Source organism: Cupressus sempervirens, chromosome 8 (genome assembly GCF_028749045.1).
Source record: "Cupressus sempervirens isolate cs-2001-9-10 chromosome 8, ASM2874904v1, whole genome shotgun sequence".
Lineage (NCBI taxonomy): Eukaryota > Viridiplantae > Streptophyta > Pinopsida > Cupressales > Cupressaceae > Cupressus > Cupressus sempervirens.
The window spans coordinates 306510073-306535375 of record NC_143125.1 but is presented as its reverse complement, the minus strand read 5'-3'; the positions used below and the strand labels follow the sequence as shown (position 1 = coordinate 306535375).

General features: G+C 34.0%; 1 pseudogene; it reads right to left on the bottom strand.

Annotated features, from left to right (window-relative positions):
- Window positions 1-384: 384 nt before the first annotated feature.
- LOC149542626 (aspartic proteinase nepenthesin-1-like) overlaps window positions 385-25303 on the bottom strand; it is a 117417-nt pseudogene continuing 92498 nt past the window's right edge.

Below are 25303 nucleotides of genomic sequence, written 5' to 3'. Positions count from 1 at the left end.
TGATTCTTTTGTTGGAATTGGTAAAATTAAGTTGAGAAAATGTGTATGTGGGGCTCTTTTTCGTTGAAGCAAAAGAAAACAATTCCTTCTAAAACTTGTCCTCTTATTTTTAAGATCCCTGTGCTACACTTTGTCATTATCCTTGAGTCACTATGAAGGTTTTCTTTCCAATACTCCAAATTATTCTTAGTTTTCTTTTTCATCAAACTTGGCATATAGATATAATCACTTAGAAAATAAAGTGTAACAGACAAACTTCTTTTCTAATAGATGCTATGGCTAGCAAATGTACATTAAGGAGCATACTCATAATCAAAGGAAAATGAATTTTTATCTATAATGATACCACTTCAAATGAAAATAATCTCAAGAAAAATGTATATCCTAAGATGTGGGACAATCAATATGAGTAAAATCAAGTCTATAAAATTCCCTATCATACATGATAAAAAAGTTCTACTACAAAATCTTACCAAGAATAGAGAAAATAGTAAGAGAAGAGACACCCTATAATTTCAAGCACTTGTCATTAACAACATTGATAAAATAGTTTAAAGGAGGAGAATTAAATATTGTGCCACCCTCAAAAATAATTGTAAGCTTTGGTAATTAGAGTCTGGCAATACCTGAGACATTGAATCATAGATCAAATTAGCTTTGGTAATTAGAGTCTGGAAATACCTGAGACATTGAATCATAGATCAAATTAGCTTTGTACAAGTCTTATTCTCAAATACAATAGTCATTCTCAATGTTGCAAGGATTATTTGGTATGTAGGCTCTACAATATAGGTCAAGGTGGTGCCAAAATCAATGATAGTTCTCCCATTTCCCTGAACATTAATACTCCAAACCTTGGGATGGATGGGAAGAAGAACCCCATCAAAAAAAACTTTCTTTATCACAATGTAGTAAAAGGTCTCTATAAATATGTTCCTTAGAAAAGGAGAGTAGCTCATCGATTTCTTCAATGACTACCTCAATGGTGTCTGCCCCAATATAAATTAACTTGTGTGGGGGGAGAAATAGTGTAGTCCACCAAGTAGTAAGAATTTTTATTCCAACAAGTTTACCAAGTTGTGAGGTGAATAAAATAGACCCCTTCCCCAACCCCATTACATAATATATTCGAACAAATGCTTAACCTATAAAACTAGGTCCTCAGATTTTAATCCCATAGCCAAATGCCATATTGGGGATTCGGGTACTCTCCCCTAAACTTGTATTGAGTGTTTTAGTCTCCATAGAGAAGATCCCAGTTCTATCAGGGAGATTCACATAGATATGGTAGAACATGAATGAACCATGGATCCTTGTGCAATTACATGAAGAATTTGAAAGAGGAGAAACTAGTTGACAGACTGGTGCATAGTAATGTATGGGCGTAAAACTTGATGAATTTCCTACAAAGAAGGTTGATCCAAGATTTATATGGAATTTCCCTTTACAAGTAGATCACTAATGGGTAAGTATATTTATTAAATTAATAGGAGTTATATTGGCTTTTGTATATATTCTATATTAAATCTCAAGCTTATATTTATTTGTACATAACCGATGGTGCATTTTATCAAATCAACTTGGCTAATTACCTTTTAACTTGAAGGAGTCTATGTAGTAGGAAATGGGCCATTCACAAAGTTTTAATTGAGGTTTGTGGAACTTTTCTAGAAGATCTTCCTCTGTGCTAGGTAGTAAGTATTATGCAATTAATATGGAATTATTTTTTTTCCTTTATAGTGCTTCTTCTCTACTAAACTCTGTGTTAAATTCAAGGAGTGCATGATGATTGGTGTATATTGTAGGCCAAATGGTGATTCCTTGTTTCAAAGTATAATTTATTCAAAAGCTTGCTCTACCCAATTTATAGAAGAATTGTCTTTGCACTATTTAGTAAGTATAATTTGTAGTTGATATGAGATTTATACTTTATAAGTTTATTTTCTTTCTTATATTACTACCTATAATGAATTATTCTTAAGTATTTTATTCTCATCATGTTTAGACTCTAAACACTCCAATTTTATTTGTGCTTGGACAATGACAGTCCATTAGAATTTCATTTATTTCTGCTAAGGACATTACAAATATCTGAATCATCATAGCAGTCTAATTCTTATAACTTGCCAATTAATTCCCTAATTTCCTCTAGCTGTCTTTGTGGTCTTCATAAGCTACACCATTGGCTTGGTTGTGTGTGGGGCTCCTACACCAACTACTTTACCTAGGCCAGTGAACTAGCCAAGAAGAAAAAATTTATTTACAACTACCAAAACATAAAATGGGAACTTAATTAATGCACTAAGAAATTACTTGGAATGATTCATCAAACAATTTGCTTTATTAGTCAATATTTCTTACACTAGGAACTCCAACCCCTCAAAATGATTTCAAATGAACTTATATAACTCTATTTTCCAAGTACCAACTTTCTTCATCGATCCCCAACCATTTCTTGGTGACTTTCAAATATTGCTATCAAAGTTGTCATTGACAATTTTTGTAATTTTTTCACTTCGATGACTTGGAAAGTCATGATCACTCCTAAAGGGTCGAGTTTGGTTTCAATAACATATCTAACTATTTTGATACCTCTCCTACTAAGATTTTAAATGAGTGAACTAGAATATTTATGTTGAAAAAAATACCAGATCTAAAGAATGTCAGTTATTTTGTTGCTTTTTGGGATCATTTTGATAATATAACATTTGTTTTGACTTTATGGTACTCATTTTTGTGTTAATGCTCTATTTATAAAGGTGAAGCATCTTGTAAGAAAAAATCTTGCCATTCCAAAGAAGCTGACAGCAAAAGATTATAGCATTAGGATTCTCTTCTAAGGAGGTTAGTCATTTTGTTGTGGATAATTATCTATAGAACAAAATCATGTTTTAGTGGAATCACAAGCTTGCGGAATTTTGATGTTCAATTGTGAACAAATGGTTAATTGAAATGACTTATTTCAAATTGAAAATCAAACAAAAAAATTGGTGCTCTCTAAATGATGAAGACATTCATTGTACTTTTCTAGCATAACATTAATAGATATTTGTTTTTTTTATCTTTAGATATTGCTATACTATCATGACATTTTTCATTTTATAAATTTTTTTTGTACTTTTTGAAAGAGAGATAAGAAATTTGTGTTTAATATTATTCAAAGTGCATTACAGGAAAGACAAAAAACTAAGTGCTTTGGGAAAGAATAACTTAGTTGTAGTAAGGAATGGGTCAGTTGTAGCTTTAAAAAATGGTAATGAAGAATCAAGTGAGGACGAGTCTTTTGATGAGGTACTCCATGGTTAAGCCAAGCCTTCAGTACATAATAAAGAAACTAAATTTCATTAAAAAAAATTGATAGTTGATTTTTTTAAATATTGCCCATCAAAAATTACTTAGTACATCTCATCTTTTTTCTGCACAGGAGCTTGCAGTTCTGAAGAATGTGAAGAATATATTGTACCAAAGGTATATTTGGTGTTCTTTTTTAAGTGAAAACATGATTGGAAATTTTGTATATTGTCATATTTCACATGCAGAAAAGTCAAATTGTAAATAGAGGTGAAGCCATATGGATTTAAGTTTCTTCTTCATTATTTATAATGCTCTCGATTCCTCCTTTGTAGCTATAAAAATACTTGTTTATTTTCACCTTTCCAAATACCCTTTACCAGGTTCTTGAATATTCCAAAATATCTTGGGCTAACCCCACTCCAACATGTCCTAACTCCTACTTGGTTTACAGACCTAACTCCTTTCCTTTTTCTCCAAGTTTTGGCTTTACTACTATGGAAAAGCAAGGGGTTTTTTTCACCTTGAGGGTCTTCAAAACTCCTCTCCAACCATCATCACACTAGATGCATGTTGCATCTCCTTCCTATCTTCTTGTAGTGGTCTCATGGTTTATTCCTTCCCATTTTTTAAGATGATGTAAACATTTCTCCTTCCATCATGTTTAGAATTAACATCAAATTGCCAGGGCCTGCCTAACAATTGGTGACAAGCATCCATTTCTGCAACATCATAGACAATCTTGTCTTTGTACTCCCCTATTTGAAACTGAACATGAACTTGTTCATTTATTATGACCTGTTGCTCCTTATTTAGCCATGAAACATTATAAGGGTTAAGATGAGGCAACTTCTTCAATCCAGTCTTCTCTACCATTTCTATTGAGGCTATTATCGGTTGAACCAAAATCTACAATAACTTTGCAGACCTTAACTCTTACCTTGTAGAGAGTTCTAAATAATGTCTTTCTTTGGGGAGGTTCTTTCTCTATGATAGTCTTCAGCAGGGTTCTATTGAACATTAGAGACTCTCATCTCTCTAGATCAACATTTCCTCTTGCCCCTTGGTCACTTTTTGCATCCTCCTCTTGAGCCAAATGGACTCTCCTATTCCCTTCTTGGCTGTTGCTACCCATTTTCTTAGGAAGTGCTTGTATGTAGCCAGTGCAATATGTAGAGGTAGAGTTATGGAAGGTCAACTAAGTAATTGTTTCTTTTCATTTTTTTATTTATTTATCTCTTTATCAATCTATCTCTCTATCTATACCTCTTTCTATTTTTCTTGCTTTAGTATTCATTTGCATATGTGTCTTCCTATTACTACTCCATTTGCAGGTTCCAAACAAATCATCCTTCTTCCATGAATGAGTCATTCCATTCAAGAAAGACCATGTCTGACAATATCAATGCACACAAAAATAGGGAGACAATTGCTAGACTGTGGTCTAACTTAAAAAGAAAAGGTGATGGAAAATGTTATTGTCCTTGCAAAAATTGTGAGGGCTTAAAGAATTGAAGATATTAATCAAAATAGATGAGGAACATTGTAGGCAACATGGTCACATTGAAGGGAGAAATGAATATCATCCATTGGTATGTATTTTAATAATTTATAAATTACATAAGACATGATTTGATGATGACATCATGGTCATGGCTAAAATAAGGTCATCATTTTCATATAGGTCAACATCATAGAGTTTCATGTTATGGACCTATGACAATTTAGAGAGTGTGGATTTCCAAATGAGGGAACATGGAGGTGTGAATATTGAAGTAGAAGATAATGATACCGTGGAAGAAGACCACGATGATGAAGATCATGATGATCAAGATGATGATGATGATGATGATGATGATGATGATGCAAAGCTTGATGTACCCATACTTGAGAAGGCACAGGAGTCCCTATATGAAGGCTCTGAAACAACTCTTCTTGCCATTGTATTATTGTTGGTGAACTTGAAGGTTATGAATGGTTTATCCAATGTAGCAATGACACATATGTTAAGTATATCATCTTCATTCATTATTTTACTTGTAGTCCCCTTACTATTAACATTGGGTTCATGTAGCAATTAATATTCTTAAAATTTAAAAATTATATTTTTGGTCATAGGTTGATAGGTGAGAGTTTGTTACCACCATCAAAAATTCTACCTCACTCGTACCAGGAATTATCTACCATCATGAAAGATATTGGAATGGAGTATCAGACAACACATGCATGTCTGAATGATCATATTATATATCATAAACAGCATGAATTTGCAACACAATGCCCTATTTATCATACTAGTAGATATCAATTATATTGATTAACAAAAAAGGTGCCTCGCAAGGTTCTTAGCATATTCCCATTATTCCACGTCTGCAATGATTATTTAGGTGCAATAGCTTGGCACAATTTAAGGATTACCATGCATGCAACAGAAGTCAATATGACATTATGTGAATTCCTATAGATGGTTCAGCATTTAAGGAAATAAAGGAAAAATGGCCACACTTTAAAGAAGGACCTCATAATCTCAAGCTTACATTGGCAGAAAATAGTGTCAATCCTTTTAGAGAGATGAGATCTACTTACTCAGTGTGGCCTCTTTTTGTTATCAACAATAACATACCTCCTTGGTTGTCAATAAAGAGAGAGCACATAATTCTGACACTTATTTTTTTAGGTATTTTTTGATTTAATGGTCATCTAAATTAATTTATTATTACTAATCCATCAAAATGGTCATAATAATTATGTAATATTTTTGTTTATTCAACTAGGTAAGTACCAAGTTAAAGATATCAATGTATATATTGAACCCTATATTGACAAGTTGATGGTGTTCTAGAATGGGATTACTATGTATGACATCTGTAGACCAATAGGACAAAGACAATTTCAATTTCATGCAATGCTTGTATGGACAATACATGATGCCCCTAGGCTAACACATTTTTGTGATATGTTCTCTTCTTAACACCTCTTTTTTGGTATGTTATAGTGACAACACAAATTTAACACATTTAATCCAATTATACACGATCTTGTAGGTCTTCAGACAAAGGGAAAATTTGCATGTCCAATTTGTGGTCCAAAGATGAAATCTCGTCATTCAAAAAGTTCAAGAAAGTAGGTGTTCAATGAGAATAGACACTTTCTGCACAGAAATCATAAGTATTGAATTATCAAAAAAAAAAATTCAATGGGAAAGAAGAGACTAAGTTAAAGCTACAGAGAATGACACCTCGCCTATGGAAGTTGGCATATAATAAAATAAATCATCAAGGTAATTTCATTCCATTTGATGGTTTTTATTTCAAATTTATATTTTGATATTGTGTTTTGTTTACTGATGATGTAATTGATGCTTGTGAAGCTCGTCAAGGCATCAATGACCAACTTCCAAAAGGACTAAAAATTTATTCTACACAATTTACTAGGTTGATGTACTATGAGTAACTCCCAATTGTGCATTTGTATGATCCTATGCATATTGGAAAGAATGTAACAGAGACATTATGGAAAATCTTGGATGGAAGGCGTGACAAAGACCAAATTGTCAAAAGTTGTAGTGACATTGAAGAATCCAACCATGCAATGAAAAATGGCATTTGATCAAATAACAATGGAGACCAAATTGATACAAGTGCCCTTAGTTGGTTATTGTCAGAGCAACAAAGAAATTCTATAAAAGAAGTCATAAAAAAATATGATTTCTCATTGGATTTGTTGCAAACATAAACAATCTCATATCAAAGAAAAGTGAATTTGGCCTAGGGTTGAAAACACATGATTGGCATACATTTATTAAGGTAATTCATGTTATTTTGTATTCACTATATATTTTTATTGCATTCTTTTATAAAATATTGGCAAGATCATTTTACAAATATTGCAGTACATTCTACCTCTATCTCTCCCACACCAATTTGCCAACAATGTCAAACAGGTTATATATGATCTTGGAAAATACATGAGGTGGTTTTCATCTAAAGAAATAAATAAAGAAGATATAAAATATTGGAAGAAAAAAGTTCCTCTTCTTATGTGTGAAATGCAAAAGTGTCTACCTCCAAGCTTTTTCAATACACAAGAACACTACCTCATACATCAAGTCGAGGAGATTGAATTGTGTGGACCTATACCAACCAGATCAATGTGGATGGTTGAGAGGTACTTGAAATTTTTGAAAGGCTTGGTTTGACAAAGAGCACATCCTAAGGGTTCTATGATGGAGGGATATATGGTATACCAAACCATGGTGTACATTAGTGAATATCTTCCTAAGTTTGTAGCAAAGATCCATGTAGATTGTATTTGGGATCTCAACTCAATTAACAAATTCAAAGGGGAGTACTTGATGGGAAAAGGTAGATCAAGGAAAGTGAGAGGTAAATCTAAGATGTTATTTTAGTTAATTAATTCTTATAAATCTTCAATATAAGTTATTTATAATTGGTGTATTTTTTTTTATACAGGTGGTTGAGAATGGGATGCAATACATTTGTATATTGTGAACATTCTTGATTAGATGATGGTATAGATTGAACAATGTCAACAAAATGGTTGCTCATTAACATGGGAAGGTGTTACTTCATTGGTTATAGAAGTTCATCGTAATGGAGATTCTAATGTTATGTCGATGGTAGTTTATCTAGTAAAGGGTTTAAGAGGTGGAGAGGTATGTAGAAATTTATTAATGATCATAACTCTACGTATATTTTGTATCAACTCACGATGCAAATAATTTACACATGCTTCAAAAATTGCTGGTGAAGCACCACAAAGCTATGTACTATCATGGCCTCAAATTTTGCATAAAAAAGTTGGATGACACAAAGAAAACTTGTGATTTTGGGATAACTACAGTTTTCAAGGTCACCAATATATCATCTAGAAATGACATTGATCCTCAACAATCTCAAAATCAATACTATGGCATCTTGGATGATATAATTGAGTGCAACTTTGACTCTGTCAAAGTAGTTCTATTCATCATCAAATGGTATAGGTTAAGACTAAATTAGAATGATCCTGATAGAACGGTTATTCAACGTAATAATGGATTTACAATAATTAATACAAGGTCATTTGAGCCAGTTGGAGATGAGCCTTATGTTCTTCCAAGCCAATGTGAGCAAGTGTTTTACTCAGAGGTTCCACATAAATAGGGTTGATCATTTTTTGTTAGACATGATCCAAGAGGAAGGCCAATAAAGTATAATGTTATGGAAGAAGAAGATATTGAAGATGATGAAGAAACGGATGATGAAGATCAATATGATGGTGACAATGATGATGGTGATGATGATAATGATTATGGTGATGATGATGATGATGGTGATGGTGATGATGGCGATGATGATGATGATGATGATGACGATGATGATGGAGATGATGATGGTGATGATGGCGATGATGATGGTGATGATGATGATGATGATGGTGATGATGATGATGATGATGAGGATGATAATGATGAAGAAGAAGATAATCAATGACTACAAACATCGTCACCCCTTCTATTGATGATCTTGCATTCCATATATAAGGTAAATTTTTTCATGTTTACAATGTTGCATATTGTTCATGTTGTCTTCTAAATTATTTGTAGCATACGTGTATCATGTAATTTTTAGCTAACTTAAGATAAATGATTAACATATGTAGGAAATATGATTACATATTTATTGTGTTCAATTCTAATGATTACAACATATGTTATTTATAATTACCATTGTTTATATTGTGTCTGATTATCACCCTTTTTGCAAACAATCAATTGACTACAGACATTGTCACCCCTTCTGTTGACAATCTTGGATTCCATATATAAGATAAATTTGTTCATATTTATGATGTTTCATAATGTTCATGTTGTCTTCTAAGTTATTTGTAGCATATGTGTATCATGTAATTTTTAGCTAACTTAAGATAAATGATTAACATATGCAGGAAATATGATTACATATTTATTGTGTTCAATTCAAATGATTACAACATATGTTATTTATAATTACCATTGTTTATATTGTGTCTAATTATCACCCTTTTTGCAAATAGCCAATTGAATACAGACATCGTCACCCCTTCTATTGATGATCTTGCATTCCATGTATAAGGTAAATTTGTTTAGGTTTATGATGTTGCATATTGTTCATGTTGTCTTCTAAGATATTTGTAGCATACGCATATCATATAATTTTTAGCTAACTTAAGATAAATGATTAACATATGTAGGAAATATGATTACATATTTATTGTGTTCAATTCTAATGATTACAACATATGTTATTTATAATTACCATTGTTTATATTGTGTTTGATTATCACCCTTTTGCAAACAGTCAATTGACTACAGACATCGTCACCCCTTCTATTCATGATCTTGCATTCCATATATAAGGTAAATTTGTTCATGTTTATGATGTTTCATATTGTTCATGTTGTCTTCTAAGTTATTTGTAGCATACATGTATGATGGTGACACAACCCAACAACCAAAATAGACACAATAGAAAGGGGAAATTATATTAACTGAGAAAATAAGCTGGTACAAACAGTGCAGAGAAAATAAACTCAAAACATGCCCTGTGGGCTTACAATAGCATAAATCTGGAGAATATTTCTCCTTTTAGCACCTCCTCTCAAGCTCCAATCCGAACTGCCTTTTACAATGCCAGAAATCTCCTTAAATAGACCCCGGAGGGTTAAGGACTAGGAGTACATTCTAGAAAGTGCTAGTAGGCATCCACCGACAAAATAGAAGGTTCTGGAAGCTGCGTTAGAAGTCGGTGCAATTCTAGAAGAATCCAAAAACGGTAGCCGAACTTTCGGGAGGCATAACTTTTGAACCGTAACTCCGATTGATGAACCGTTTACATTTTCGGAAAGATCTCAAAGTGCTCTATAGCCCTATGGACAAGCTTCGCTCATCCCCCATTTTTCAACCCTTTTCGAGGTCATTTAATGCCCCAAACCTGACTCTGAAGCATTCTTAGGGGGTCTCCAAAACTCGAAAAACTGCAATAACTTTCAAACCGTGGGGCCTTTTGACTTGATTCTTTTTCTGGAATGCTCTAAATCTTGATTACATTCATCTGGCCAAGTCACGCCTTCTAGGTCACCAAAATGATGGTCAAATTGCATGCTCCTATTTTTTTGAGATTTTTAAATGCACTGATAGTTGAACTATGAGAGTTGGAACCTTTATTTGAGCCAAATGGGTATCCAAAAATGCAAAGACATAAAATAGAAACTAAGTCTAAGTACATTTTTTTGGGTGACACAGGATTGCCCTTATGCCTCTGGATGCTCCTGCATCAGACACCCAGGGTAGATTGAAAAGTGACCCTGTCACTTTATGGATGGTAGAGGAAATCCCAAATGGGAAACCTCAGCTGCTGAAATCCAAGTTGAGTCTTCGATCGGTCGTCCTTTCCATTTGACCAAATACTCTTCATACTGCCTGTTTCTGGTACTCCTACCCACACGATGATCTAGAATGTCTTCTATCTCCTCCTTCTTAGAAGCAGGAATTGGACACGGCTCTAAAACCAGCTCCTCATCAGTACCATCATCATGATACTCTGTCAAATCTACAATGTTGAAAATGGGAGAAATGTGAATACAATCTGGCAGCTCAACCTCATATGCATTTCCTGAGTTATGTTTCTTCAAAATTTTGCAGGGACCAAATTTTTTCATTTTCAGCTTGTTGTAAGTACCAACTGGAAATCTTTCTTTTCGTAAGTGCACCATGACCAGATCCCCTACTTGGAATTCCTTATGTCTTCTCCTTTGATCAGCCCTAGCTTTATACTCTTGATTCATCTTGATAATGTGTGCTTGGACCTCCTCATGTAGACGCTTGATGTGTTCAGCAAAATCCTCAGCTTCAGCACTTGTTCTCTCCCCTTGTTCTATCTTCCTCAATTCTGGTGCAGTCCTTGGGCTATTTCCATATACAATTTGAAATGGTGATTTTCCAGTACTCCTATTTACAGAGTTATTATAAGCAAACTCTGCCTGTGGTAGAATCAAATCCCATCCCTTAGGCTTATCTCCAACTAAACATCTCAGCAAATTGCCCAGACTTCTATTTACCACTTCTGTTTGGCCATCAGTCTGTGGGTGATGCGTGGAACTGAATTTCAAGTCTGTTCTCAACTTCTTCCACAATGTCCTCCAGAAATACCCCACAAATTTAGTATCTCGGTCAGAAACTATACTTCTTGGAAGACCATGTAGTCTTACCACCTCTTTGAAAAACAAGTCTGCAATATGGACAGCATCATGAGTTTTATGGCATGGAATGAAATGTACCATTTTGGAGAACCTATCAACCACCACAAATATTGAGTCATTACCCCTTTGTGTCCTTGGCAATCCAAGAACAAAATCCATACTTATGTCCTCCCATGGCCTTGATGGAACAGGCAATGGCTGATATAGGCCAGTATTTTGACTAAACCCCTTGGCCACTTGACAAACCTGGCAACTCTGTACAAACTTCTTCACATCCCCTATAATTTGAGGCCAAAAATAATGTTCTCTAAGAATGGCAATGGTCTTATCCCGACCAAAATGTCCTGCCATCCCTCCACTGTGTTTCTCCTTAATCAGATTTTCCCTCATGGAACTCCTTGGAATGCACAATTGACTACCTTTGAACAACATGCCATCCTGAATCAAATAGTCTAACCACTTGGTTCTATCTACAGCAACAGGTTCTTTACAAGATTTCCATGCTTCAGCAAAATCAGGATCCTCGGGGTACAAATTCTTGAGTTCATCAAACCCAACTACTTCAACCTGCATTGTTGTAAGCAACAACTGTCTCCTACTTAATGCATCTGCAACCCTGTTAGATTTTCCACTTCTATGCTTTAACACAAATGTATAACTCTGCAAGAATTCTACCCACTTCATATGCCTCTGATTCAATTTACCTTGGCTATTTAGGTACTGTAATGCCTGATGATCAGTATACAAAACAAATTCCTTTGGCAACAAATAATGCCTCCATTTCTTTAAGGCCTGAACTATCGCATAGAACTCTTGATCATAAACAGAATACTTCTTCTTTGCATCATTCAATTTTTCACTAAAATATGCAATAGGCTTACCTTCTTGGCTTAATACAGCCCCAATAGCGCTACCACTAGCATCACAATCCACCTGGAATACTTTTCTAAAATCTGGAAGTGCCAACACAGGCTGTTCAGTCACCTTCTTTTTCAGCAATTCAAAACTTCTCGCAACTGCTGCAGTCCATTTGAACTCTTTTCTATCCCCTCTTATTGTATTAGTTAGAGGTGCACATATGCCACTGAAATTCTTAATAAATTTTCTGTAAAAACTAACCAGACCATGAAATGATCTTACCTCAGTAGCAGACCTTGGAGTAGGCCATTCCAAGATGGCTTTTACCTTCTCTGGGTCCATTTTGAGACCTTCAGGTGATATAACAAATCCCAAATAGACTAACTCCCTTTTTGCAAAGACACACTTCTTTAGATTAATTAACAATTTCTCTTCCCTTAGCCTTTCAAAGACACTACGAATATGCAGTAAATGTTCTTCCAAAGTCTTGCTGAAAATTAAAATATCATCCAAATAGACAATAAAAAATTTTCCCAAGAACTTCTTAAGTACCTCATTCATGAGCCGAATGAAGGTGCTTGGGGCGTTCGTCAATCCAAAGGGCATGACTAACCACTCATAAAGACCCTCCTTGGTCTTGAAGGCTGTTTTCCACTCATCTCCTTCTCGAATCCGTATCTGATGATAGCCACTCTTCAGATCTATCTTTGTGAAGTACTGAGCTCCACTCAAGCAGTCCATAAGATCATCCATCCTTGGTAAAGGAAATCGATACTTGATGGTTATCCTATTTATAGCTCGAGAATCTGTACACATCCTCCACTCTCCATCCTTCTTTGGTGCAAGTACTGCAGGTACTGCACATGGACTCAGGCTCTCTCGAATCAAGCCCTTCCTCAACAGCTCCTAAACCTGTCTATTTAGCTCCTCTATTTCAGTAGGAGTCATCCTGTGAGCAGCCTTGTTAAGCAAACTAGCTCCTGGAATCAGATCTATTTGATGACTAATTTGCCTTACTGGTGGCAATCCATCTGGAACATTATCAGAGATAATATCTCCAAATTCTCCTAGTAAATCTGAAACTTCAAATGGTATTTCACTACTACCTTCTTTATCTTTCCTAGGAATCAAAGCATAGCACATACGCTGATTTTTCATGCCATCTAAAAACTTCCTTCCATCAACAAGACAAATCCTAGCACTGCTACATACCTTTTCACCTTCCTTTTTCATGGGCTTCAATTTGTGGCGAACTCCATCCTTTATCAGAGAGTATGTGTTTGCATGTCCATCATGTATTGCATGTCTATCAAACTGCCATGGTCTACCCAATAATAGATGGCAAACATCCATCGAAATAACATCACAAAGAACTTCATCATGGTAACTCCCAATTTTGAATTTTACTAAACATTGTTCACTTACCAGGACCTTATGATCATCTTTTACCCAAGAAATTCGGTAGGGCTGGGGATGTTTCTCCCTCTTGAGCTTCAGCTTAGAGACCATCTCTTCGGATACCATGTTATCAGTGCTACCACCATCAATGATCACATCACAACATTTATCCTCACACTTGCATCTGGTACGGAACAAGCTCCTCTGTTGTCCTGGTTCATTTTCACCACTTAGTAGGACTCTTTCATTTACCAAGGTCTCTCCTCTTTCTGCATCCTCTGAATGTGATGATTGTGCATCCTCATCCACATGAGCAACCCTAGCTTGGCCCTCAGTTCTCCTATCTGTCCTTCCTTGTCGTTGAGGGCATTCAAAGGCACGATGACCTTCTTCATTGCAATGGAAACAGGTACCACGGAAGCCTCCTCTTCCTTGCCCACGTGCTCTACCTCTTCCTCTTTGATTTCCAAAGTCTTGATCACAGGAGCGGTTGAAACCCTCATTCCTCTGGTTCCTACTAGTACCCTCATCTTCATTTTTCTTTTGAGTTTCATTGTGGCCTCCAGATGATCTACTGCTTCCCCTTCCTCCTTGACCGCGCCCTCTTTGTCTTCCTTCAAACCTTTTACTCAGCTTCTCTTCAACTCATAGGGCAAACTGGTATGCTTCTTCAACGCTGGTCATTCTTACCAGACTTAATTCCTCCTGGATGCTAGGTCGTAACCCACTGATATAACGAGCAACCTTCTCCTTATTTGCTTCTGCATGCCCCGCTCTAATCAGGAGTCGGTAAAACTCCTCTGTATATTCTTGGACTGATCTTCCTGCTTGCTTTAACCCATGCATCTTCTTAAATAGATCAAGCTCGTAGTCCACAGGAATGAACTGCTTCTTCAATTTTTCCACCATGCGATCCCATCTTGTGATCTTATCCTTTCCTCTTCTAAGTCTTTCCAGTTCAACCTCTTGCCACCAGATTTTGGCATGGCCTTTTAGTTTGGCCTTTGCAAACTTAACCCTATCTGGGTCCCTTATATCCTCATACTCAAAGTATTCATCCAGTTCATTGATCCAATCGATCAACTCATCTGGTTTCAAATTTCCCGAAAATATACCTACTTCAATTGTAGGTCTTTTCCCAAACCTAGAAATGGCCCTAAAAAGCCTTTCCTCTACAGGATTCAGAACTTCCTCGTCAACTTCCATTACTTCCTCTTCATTGTCATCCTCATTATTGTCATCTGCGGCAATATTTGCTCCTCTACGAAGCTCCTCTTGCAATGCTTGTACCTGCCTCTGGAGGGCTCTAACCTCCTCAGGATCAATAGCTCTGGCCCTTCCACCACGCTCTCTTCATGGAGGCATCTTCTAACTCGAACCCACAACCACACAGTCCTGGTGCAAACTGCCTCACAGTCGGCGCTCTGTCTACACACTCAGGAAAACCCGCTCTGATACCACTTGATGGTGACACAACCCAACAACCAAAATAGACACAATAGAAAGGGGAAATTATATTAACTGAGAAAATAAGCTGGTACAAATAGTGCAGAGAAAATAAACTCAAAACATGCCCTGCGGGCTTACAATAGCATAAATCTGGAGAATATTTCTCCTTTTAGCACCTCCTCTCAAGCTCCAATCCGAACTGCCTTTTACAATGCCAGAAATCTCCTTAAATAGACCCCGGAGGGTTAAGGACTAGGAGTACATTCTAGAAAGTGCTAGTAGGCATCCACCGACAAAATAGAAGGTTCCGGAAGCTGCGTTAGAAGTCGGTGCAATTCTAGAAGAATCCAGAAACGGTAGCCAAACTTCCGAGAGGCATAACTTTTGAACCGTAACTCTGATTGACGAACCGTTTACATTTTCGGAAAGATCTCGAAGCACTCTATAGTCCTATGGACAAGCTTTGCTCGTCCCCCATTTTTTGACCCTTTTCGAGGTCATTTAATGCCCCAAACCTGACTTTGAAGCATTCTTAGGGGGTCTCCAAAACCTGAAAAACTGCAATAACTTTCAAACCGTGGGGCCTTTTGACTTGATTCTTTTTCTGGAATGCTCTAAATCTTGATTACATTCATCTAGCCAAGTCACGCCTTCTAGGTCACCAAAATTATGGTCAAATTGCATGCTCCTATTTTTTTGGGATTTTTAAATGCACTGATAGTTGAACTATGAGAGTTGGAACCTTTATTTGAGCCAAATGGGTATCCAAAAATGCAAAGACATAAAATAGAAACTAAGTCTAAGTACATTTTTTTGGGTGACACAGGATTGCCCTTATGCCTCTGGATGCTCCTGCATCAATGTATCATGTAATTTTTAGCTAACTTAAGATAAATGATTAACATATGCTCAAAAATTGACCCCTTTGGCGTGGATCATGCGCAGTGACATGGATCAGCAGGTATAAATCAATAAATAAACATAATTTTCTTATATTCTTCTTGTTTATCATTGACCACATATGTTATAAATAGACATATTATATAATCATATAATGTGTATATAGACAAAGAAGGTCCGTATAGAAATATAATTGTATAATCACTTTCAACTTACTACATTTTATCTCTCAAGTATAGACAGGGAAGAACTACATGTATGAGTCATGACTTGATTATTCTATATATATTATTTAAATATTATCAAATTTCCATTTGATGGATTGTAGGTGCCACCAAATAGGTACTTTTCAGACCTATCTACATCGAATGAGGGAAATGAGGAAATGGTAGATGAAAGCTCTACATGTAGTATGGCTAAAATAGGGAGATCAACTAGAGGTCAAAAGATTAGAAAAAAATTTGATAAATGAATGCAATTTTTCCTTGCTAATGGGGGGTCATGTTCTTATGATGATGAGACCAAAGGTGACATCAAGGTGCCCTTTTGATACACGTATATTAAGAAAGAATGGGTACCCAATGAGCTACCTCCTAACACTTATTTTTGTGTTAATGAGAGAATATATTGCATTGCTCCATCCTCATTACATGGTTTGGGCCTATTTTCCAATTGTCAAATTGTTCAAGTATGTTAGTCCATGTTACAATTACAGTGATTGGATGTGGATTATTCGATATATAAAAAGTATGCATAGGTACGCACTATCACCTAATTATATACAATGGAAAGAAAATGAGCAAAGTAAAATATTTTCTATGCACATTAATGGGAGACCAAAAGCAACAAGTAATATTGCAAGTTTTATAAATAGTACATGACCTTCCTCAACTAGTAAGCAACCCAATTGCATATTTGAGGCGCATGAGGAGAATGAAGTTTTTGTTTGTGTAATAAAATCAATAAGTGCAAGAGAAGAACTGCTAATAGATTACCATTTAAATCGCATAGATACAAAAAAATTTACTATCATGAGGGTTGTAAGTACTATATACCATTTTGTTAATAAGTTTTTTTTTTCTATCTATTGCTTTCAGTTAGCTGAATTTTTTATGTTTAATCTTTGTGACGGGACGATATGGATCCGATAGATGATAAAGGCCACGAGGATGTTGTTTCCACCCATTCTTCAGCAAGGGTAAACCTTATTGAGATTGTACAAATTAGATAGTTGAAAAAATTTATATTATTACATTATTTTATTTATGATTTTTGAGTTTTTATGATAGTTTTATTGATATTCCTCTCACAATCTGATTTTAAGGATAAGGGAAAAGCACCTATAGTAAGTACAAAAGCCACTAGCTACCTCTTTTGATGATGATATTATAGAAACTCCCAATGTAAAAATAATGTTGAAGAAAAAAAATTTTAAAAATTAATTTAGAAATAATAAGAACTTTGGATGAAGTAAATATTCCACCCAAGGAGATCATGAAGAGGCTATCTAATTTGAGAGAGCAAGCTTGTCATTATGAAGTAAGTAGTAATGAATATTTAGTTATAACAAAAAGTTCAATAAAGATTTATATTTTATAATCTTTTATGTTGTGAAGTAAAATATGTAATATGTGTTTTTGTTACAAGATTTTTTGGCAACTGATCTAGAACTTGGTCAAGGACAACGTGGTGAGGCCAGTAGTAGTAGAGCTCTAACTACCACTAGTAAAATAATCTTTTAGTTGACAAGTTATAAGGAATTTTTTATTTCGAACATTCAAAAACTTCTTAAGTTAACTCTTACTTTTAATTATTTCATAATGTCTTTGCTAACAATGTATTGTTTAGGTCATCAAGTGCTGGAGACTCCTAGGAGGTCGATAGATGTCCATACAAGATTGTCAACTGCAATGTCAGCAACAAGGGGACATCTTGCTGGTAAATTCTTGTTTTGCTATATTTGGTTTTGTGTTAATTATGAGTTCATAATTTGTACTTTTATCTTGGGTGCATCACATAGTGGATTATTTTTTTTGTGGTAGGAAATGCATCATCTGCTATGCCGGATATAGATCATAGTGCAAGTATTGGTGATAATGCACCATCATTTCTTGGAGCTACCTGTGTTTCTAGCATAGGAGCTATGCAAATGTCATTATTGATTGACAATGATGAATCGATACCTTTAAAATGTCCTAAGATTCTAGGTACTTTAAATAATTATTTTTTATATTGTAATATGCATTTACCTATTCATAAGAAGCTTTGGATTGATTATCCCATGACATTTTTTGTAGGAAACAATACATTTTTTAGGAAGCTTTATGACCTCACACTGCAAATATTCGAGCCCACCATACGTACAAGTTGGAAGATCATAAGTGAACTAATTTTATCCCACTTTTTTTTTTCATATCATTAATTGGTGCAACATTTTTCCTTTCATTGAGATCTTTTCTTTTACTAGCTATATCTAACAACTTTTTATTTTTTCTTAAAAGGTGGAACTTTCAAGATAAAAAATTAAAAGATCAGCTCATCAAAGATTTAGAGCATGAGTTTGGTAATAATATTTTTTATCATAAGAAAATGTTACAAAAAGCTTGCAAACATCTTAAGGTAGTGAGGGACTCATTTAGAAAGAGTCTTGTCCTAAACCCAAAGTACTAGTGTCCTCCCTTTATTATAGTGAGGAAATGGAATGAGTTCATTTTGGATGCAAAGGAGAAAGGAGAGGATGATTGAAGAGAAACTACACCAACAAGTGTGAGAAGGTATGCAATAGTATTAACTACTATTACATTAATGTAATAATGCACTAATTAGTACTGATCTTTATATCTATATCATCTAACATATTTAAAACTTTTCATAGGTTGCAAGACACATCAAAGGCAACAAAGGCCAGGATGGAAAAGGTTGGGCAGTACAAACTTGGCTTTGGGGGATATTCTAAAATCAAAGCATGAGTTATAAGTATTAGTAAATGAATTGCAGAGAAAAAGTATTTATAAAATGCAAATAACTTTGTTAATTAATAAAAAAAATGTAGGGCGCTCTTTTTAATCTGGAGGTCGTGGAAGAACACAATAGAATTGCCTTCAAGCAAGGCTATACAATCGTGGTTGAACACCTATGGCAAGCATCCATTGCCTCAACTGAACAGTCTCCTGCATCATGTGCACAGGTAAATATGCCAAAAAATATATTAGAAATTGATTACTTGAGCAATAATCTATTTGATAATAATGTGCATGACATTGCAATGTAGCCTATTAATCATGACACAGATCATGCACCGCATCATGAAGCCCTTGATGTGCATCGTACTATCTATGGAGGTGCTCATTTTCTATTTAAAACTAATTATGTAATTATTAATACAATTTAACATCTTTAATTGAACTTGGTGTAACCTTTTTGTGTATATTTTAGAGGATATAGAATCCTGTTGTCCTGAACGAGTTCTAGAGGATGTTTAGACTGATCAGCAAGTAGCTCATGTTGCACATTCAGGTAAAGAAAATCTATGTTTTGTTCTTTTAAATTAATTTTTTGATTTATAGTTCTTTTACTTAAATAAAAACTCGTAATTCACTAATATAGAAAGGTGTGAATTTAACTCATGAAGTACTTGTTATTGCAATGGACCCCCCTTTGGTGCAGTGGCCTCATGATGTTCTTGAACAAATGAGGAGGAGACATGTGTTAGAACTAGTAGAGGAGGGGGATGATGAGGACATTGATATTTCTCTTAGAAATTTCATGAAAAAAAAAACAGGAAGAAAGCCAAAAAGGAATGATTGTTGTGTGTTAATGACTTATTCATGAATGTTGGTTGTTAATGAGTTATTCATGAATGACTTACTCTTGAATGTTGTGTGTTAATGAATTTTGTGTTAATGAATTGTTCATGAATGTTGTGTGTTAATGAATTTTATGTGTTAATTAATGTTATCATGTGATTATAATGATTGAATGTTATATTTCAAAAATGGATGAATGAATGAATGTTATTAAACTTTAATGCAGAATTTAGAGTGAATTTTATCACACGGTTGGCCTTTTTTAGTAGAGTATATTAAACTATTCTCGAAACCAAGTGAAGCTCAAACTTTAAAGGTAAGCTTATAGTTAATAGTGACAAGCAACTAGCAAGTCCAAATGAAGTTCTTCGTTACAGGTACCTTTTTATTTTTTAAAGCATGATGTCATGTTTTAATAGTGTGTAGTTTTTTCTTAAGTCAAAGTATTCTTTTACTATAAGGACATAATTTATGACTTGTTTCCTAAACTAAAAGTATTAAGTAGTCAAAATTGTCTTATTTTCCACACTCAATTTTTGTAGTAATGTGAGATGTTTTAAAATGACCATCTAAGAACTGTACAATATCTGATTTAAAAAACCCTACATTTTTAAAATGTGGTGCTCTTTCTAATACATTTGTTGTCAATGCATTTCAAGCGAAGGATGGTCGTGATAAAGATTTGAAAGAAGCATTACAAGCTCTTAGGGGAAGCCAATGTGATGTGTCATATGAAGCAACTAAAATCCTGGTTCGTATCTTTGTCTGTTCTAGAAATATATATATTTTACATTCATCGGTATCAACTAGGTTAGCTTCCAATTTCAATTTAAGCTAAAATTTGAGTAAAACTTTGGAGCTAATCAATTTCAATGAATATTTTTAAAAAAAAAGTTGATTGTTGTTGATATTAGGTTATCAATCTATTGAATATATTATACAAGAATATATAGAGGAGTTGGAAAATTTTCCCAAGTCTAAAATACTTGATTTGTTTCACAGAAACTATGCTCCTATTGTCATTGTAAGCAATATGCTCAATGATTTGTTGGTTCTCCATAATTTATCTACTCATCTATAGTTCCTTCCAATAATCCATTCATCATTTACAACTTCATAATATGTATTGTACTTGATGAAATTTTGTTTGTTGAATCTTAATTATTTATGCAGTCATCCTTTACAACTTAACAATTGTATTTTCTATATCATGTTGGTGTTGGCCTAGCGGTATGCCAACAAATTGGTGGAATCAATGGTGTTATATTCTATGCCAGTGCAATCTTTGAGGCTTTTGGTGAGAAGCTACATTAGGATATTAGATGTTTCTCTTTCACTTATGTTGATATAAATGTGTTCTTTTTTGTTTTAGATGTAATATTATTGTTTTGATTAGATAAAGTGGGATAGGGTTCAAACCTGTACAATAAAGAAACAATAAGATCATAAAAAGTAATATCAAGTCGAAACTACAAGTAGAAGGAATTCATAAGAGGTCAAAAGACTTTTGGACTTTAATTTAATATAATTAATTTGGACTTCATTGTAGGCTATTCTTCAACTCATATAGCATCAATTGCATTTGCTATAGTTCAGGTGCCAACGATGGTCAATTCTTGATAAGAATATCTTATTTAGTTCCTCTCAATGATCAAACACATTTGTCTTACTTAATAATTAGAAAATGGTGCTTGGCAGGTGCCAAAGACAGCAATAGGTGCATTGTTGATGGACAAGTCTGGTACGAGACCACTTCTAAAAGTATGAGTTAGGTCCTAAATATAGACTATTATAAGGACATTTACTGTGTATTAATTTGAACAATAATAAAGAAAACTTTCTTTAGATTGCTGGAGGAGGAATGAGTATCAATTACCTTATTGTTGGATTGTCATTCTACATAATGGTAATTGCATGTTCCTATCATTATAACACTTTATGTCCACTAAATCAATTTAATGGGATTTAATTTCATTTACCTAATGCTCATGCAAAAGAAAGTAGCCATTTCTCTTGTTAAATCATCTAAGACTATAAAGGGAATGCCATTGTTGTGTCAATGTGTTTTAAAATGGAACTATTGTTGACAAGCAAATATTTTCTATTTGATAATTGAGATCTAATGTTACTTTAGTCCACAAGTTAGCAACCAATTTTTCAACATAATTATCAAGTACATAAATTATAGAAAATGACAATTAGATAGAACATCAAAATTATGATGTTTATTTTGAATTATTTCGGTCTACCTTGTTCTACAGTAACACTCTACACAATCTATTTTATAGTTGATTGGGAGTAGGCTAGCTCTGATTGGTCTATTGGTGAGTATTACATCATTAACCAAGCAATATTTTATTTAGATCTTAATAATTTAGTATCCATTTCTAATAAAAATTATTGTTTATAACATCTTCTTGTATTTATGTTGTACAAGCCTACATTACAACATTTTCATTAGGGGTTGGCAAAATTCCATGGGTTATAATGTCTGAGGTTAGTTCTCATTAGAAAATTGAATTGACTAGGTTAAGAAGAAAATATAGAGATGAAGTCAATCTATCAATAAACACTAATGAATCAAAACTTCCTACCTTATCATTTCTTCTGAGTTTAGTAACCAACTCTTTTGATTACTGGAGGCTAGACATTATTCTTGAGAAGAATGGACCTCATGATCATTATAAAGAGAATTTTCTTTAATGAGAAGACCCAATGTGTTATGGATTAGTTCCTCTGTACACCCTCATCCTCACCCACCTTGAAAATATCTAGAGATCTTTTCTTCTAAATCATTCTTTCATTCAAACTCTTCATTCTCTAAGGCATTTAATGTTTATATCCCACTTCAATCCTTCTCAACACCCTGGTGTAATCTTTGGATCATTAGGAATGCCTACCCCTAGCTACAAATGCATGTACCCTACCACTATAGAATCTCTGTGTCAATAGCTGATCTTTTGAAACATGGGTTACAACTTAATCCCTAGGCCACATTAATTTAAAACAAATCCTTAACTATGAAATAGATAAAGTAATTTAGTAAACCAATTATTTTTGGAGCTTGCAAGTGTTCTCCAAAAATTTTATGCCACTAATATAGACTGAAAATACAATTCTGCAATGAAATTCTGGTAATTGAACTTTAGTCTTTAGGTCACATTAGTCAAAACTAAACTGAACCTTCCAAATATTAAAAGCAATTATATCAATAATCAATGGTTTATTTATATTGATAATCAATTTATATGAATTTCATAATTTGTAGATTTATCTGTGTTTGGTTTGATGCAGATATTTCCTATAAATATGAAGGGAAATGTTGGTAGCTTGGTGTCTTTTGTTGCTTGGTTTGGTGGTTGGCTTGTTACAATCACTTTTAATTCTCTCTTTTCTTAGAGCCCAACAAGTTAGATCAATGAAATAATTCTCTCAACTTTTCCTATTTTGATACCATCTCTCATTAGTTGTAAGAGTGCTTGAATGGAGAAATGTTAGATGTGTTTTCAGCACCAGATGTGTCCTATACTCCATGTAATTCCCACTATGAAAATGGATTGTTTATTCTGAACATGGATTTTAACCTCTGCAGACAAGTGAAGGATAAATGGGGAATTTGAATGACAACCCATTATGAAATGTATGCAGATGAAATGTATGCAGAGCTACTCACAAATTACCTTAAGCTAGAATTTAGACCACAAGTTGTTACAGACTCCTCATTGTAGAAGGAGAGATCTCAATAGTACCTTGGAATAAAAATTTCCTTTTTTCAGTTAAAAATGTATTTTTTCAAAATTATATTAAAGATAGTCATTTAGAGAATGGCTTTGAACCATATTAAACAATGCAATCTATAAGTTTGTATCAAAAACCAGCCAAGATTGTTTCAAAGAAAACTAGGGCATTTCATTCAATGCACCTTCTTTCATGAGAAGATATGGATATACACATGTTAAGTATATTTTTCAATATTTATAAATTTCAAAGTTAGAAAGACGTTGATGGGTGCTTTGTCTCATAAAAGGAACAATGGATTCAACATTGACCATGGAATGTTATAGCCAAACTAATAATGTGAATGATTCAATATGGCACTTAGGTACCTCATCTATTTTCGGTGGCATTTTGGGCTTCATCTTTTGAGCATAGAGATACTAGGGATGGAAAATGTTTCTGTCATGTAGTATTTTCATAACCTGGCTATGGCTTCTAAATGTGAGTTGTTCTTGGTAGCTGAAATATAGTAGAAGTCCATAGATGTTATTACCAGCTTTAACCCAGGATTCTATGCAATAAATCACCATTGTTTTATAGTTCTTCAAAGAGCTACCCTTAAATCTCAATTAGTGACCAATATGTGACAATACATTTTTAAAATTATCTAGAAAAGTTGCAAGGTTAAGACACATTTTTCTCAACAAACCTTAGGTCACTTTTATTAAAGAAATGATTATGTTTTCTATTATAGACTTCCAAGATGCCAAAAAATCAAGCATGATTTCCTTATTAGTCCTTAACATGGAATAAGTGTATTTCTATCATTGGTTGCTAGTAACATGCTTGTTAGTCGTAGATGAAAGGTCATTGTTATGGGTGCTTACAACAAAGATTGTTATTTTATTAGTTAATAGGTTGATTAGTTTTTTCACACTTGCTTAAATCATCATTAGCAATAGAATTCATAGGACAAGCCATATTCCTAGATGGTATAGAAGAACCTAATGATCCTTAGAGACCTAAGAAGGAAAAATGGCAAGGAATGTGTGTTCCAAGGTCCAAGGGACCTAAAATGATGTAAATAGGCCTTAAATGGCCTAAAGATGTAATTAGTTTTATAATTGAGTTTGAGGACCTAATGTCCTAAAATATGTAATAATGATCAATTTTGACCTAATGATAAAAATGCGTGTTTGTTTGGGTCTATGAATCCTTGATAGGGCACCTTTAGTCAATTTGGTAAATAACAAGGCTTTTTGTTGCTTTGGAAGTCATTAAATTAAGTTTGTGTTTGGAGAGAAATTGTCAAGTTTAAATCTGAATATCAACGTCTAGTTGGCCTAATTGAAGTTTTAATCATTTGTTAATGTGATGGGTAGTTATAGTCAATTTTCTAAACTCTACAAGGTCTCATAAAATATAGAAAATATATAGTAGAGAATTGGGAGGAAGCAACCATTTAATGACTTCAAGATTTCCCTTAACAGATTATATCCCAATTTTGAATAAAATGAATGTTTTTACTGATTATTCATGGTGTATTGTTTAACTATTTCTAAATTCTTAAGGATTCTATTGTTTGCAATTAAAAAATGTTATTACATATATTTGCATTGATTTAAGTTCATTTTTTAATCCTT